Source organism: Hydra viridissima, unplaced genomic scaffold, assembly GCF_058129835.1.
Source record: "Hydra viridissima isolate aposymbiotic clone 2 unplaced genomic scaffold, HvirCarnegie_v1 scaffold_3, whole genome shotgun sequence".
NCBI lineage: Eukaryota > Metazoa > Cnidaria > Hydrozoa > Anthoathecata > Hydridae > Hydra > Hydra viridissima.
In genome coordinates, this window is record NW_028324302.1 from 7,500,778 (window position 1) to 7,502,632 (window position 1,855).

The 1,855-nt window shown below is 29.1% G+C and overlaps 1 long non-coding RNA gene across 1 annotated transcript; it reads right to left on the reverse strand.

The window, feature by feature from the left end:
• Window positions 1–370: 370 nt before the first annotated feature.
• LOC149890811 (uncharacterized) lies at window positions 371–907 on the reverse strand. Its single transcript, XR_016451186.1, has 2 exons — window positions 691–907; window positions 371–598 (listed from the first exon to the last, which is right to left on the reverse strand). It is a non-coding gene; the product is annotated as an uncharacterized LOC149890811 (long non-coding RNA).
• Between the last annotated feature and the right edge of the window lie 948 nt (window positions 908–1,855).

A 1,855-nucleotide genomic window follows, 5' to 3' on the forward strand; every position in this document is an offset into this window, starting at 1 on the left:
AAAAAGAGTGTGCTGAGCGATTTGGACGCTTTCTTTAGGTATTTCAATCTATCTATATTTAATGAAGATGTAAATTTACCAAGGAGTTTGGTGGTTTGCCAAAATAACCTATGTTATGAGAAAACCATTGCTTACTGACTTTTATTCAAAAAGAGTCAAAATCTTAAAAGCAGAAATTAAGAATTAATTTTAAAACAATCATTCTTTAGACCATTTCGACAATTATTTTTTAAACTTTATAATTGTATGAGGACTGTTGTCTACCAGAGCCTTTTAGAGGCCCTGGTACAATTATGAGGCCATGGTATAATTATACATAGCAGGTCTATCGAACAAGATGATCAAAAATTGGGGAAAAAATTTGCTAACATTAAAATTATAATATTTCTTAAATATATAAAAACATGGTTAAAGATAATGAATGAAAATAAATATCAATATTTACAATAACCCAAATAAACAATTACAAGACTCTTGTCATTTACTCGACGTTTTTCTTCAAAAAAAGAGCATAAATTCTTATACGTTCGAAAGTCGGAGCCGCATAACGGTATAAGATCGAAGGCACGACATGACTCAGAGCCAATTACAACATCATCTAAAAGTTAAGTATAATCACTTAACAAAACTAAAAAAATTGGCAAAAAATTTTTTTTGTACTTGCTTAATCCCAAAACGTTATTATTATACCTTTTAGTTTCGGGGTATCTTTAGGAATACTTTTAGCCGAAGCAGAGTATGCGATGGTTCCAACAATTACGAAGAGAATAACAGTGAATCTCATTTTGCTCGCTAAAAACTTTGACTTCAATAGGTTGTGATGGAGAACGTTGCCAACTCTTTTATTTTGTGCAGCATATGTTATTGATCAGCAGGCTATTGTTACCCGGCCAAATTTTCCGTTTGAAATTTGTTACAACCCCCAATCAGATCTAAAGTGTTAAAACAAACAAGCTGCCATTTTTCCATGGACGGTTTTCCAAGAAAAAATATAAAGCGCTGAAAGAATATTTCTAAAAAAAGATTTAAAAAAAAAAAAAAAAAAAAAAAAAAAAAAAAAAAAAAAAAGGAGAGAGAGTGAAAGAGTTTCTTAAGAACAGAGCATAGCAAAAAGCAAACTTTCTTTTGGGACCCTTCAAAGTTAAATGCAGAATGAAACTTTAAGAGATAAGTCTTTGAAAATCATTCGTAACTCTTAAACAAACTTGTTAAATTATTAATGAAAGTTCATAACATTATCAATTTACCCTGTTAAATCAAAAAAATAAAGAAAACTGTGGGAACTGCAAGCGTTTGTTAGCATAATATATTTCCTTCTTATGATTTCACTAGATATAAAAGTAAAAAAAAAATGCAAGGAACAAAAAAGAAAGACTAATTTTTTTACAGTGAAGTTAATAATCAGCAAAGTGATCAAGAATCATTCAATCTAATCCCTGATTTCCTGATGAATCATCATCAGGAAATAAAGTTAACACATATGTACTACATATATAGCGAGTGTATATAAAAAAAGTCATCAAGAAAAATTGTTTCTACCACAACTAAAAAAAAGAGCTTTTTATTGTGTTTTAAACGCTTCAACAACGACGATCGTTGTATGCAGGTCATTATCTTTATTTTTTTACTCGCACCAAATCAAAAGCATAAAGAAGAAATAAAAGAACATAAAAGAAGGAATTTCTCGAACGAGTTTGTGATTTTTTGAATAGTTTTCTTAAAGCTTCGGATTTTTTAAGAAAAAAGTTTAAATAAATTTAACCAAAAGCATTTTTTACTTTTTTTAACGTTTAACTTTTTTAAATTTTTTCTTCGGCTAATGCAGACTACGATGTCTTTTGGTTTTTGTTAACTT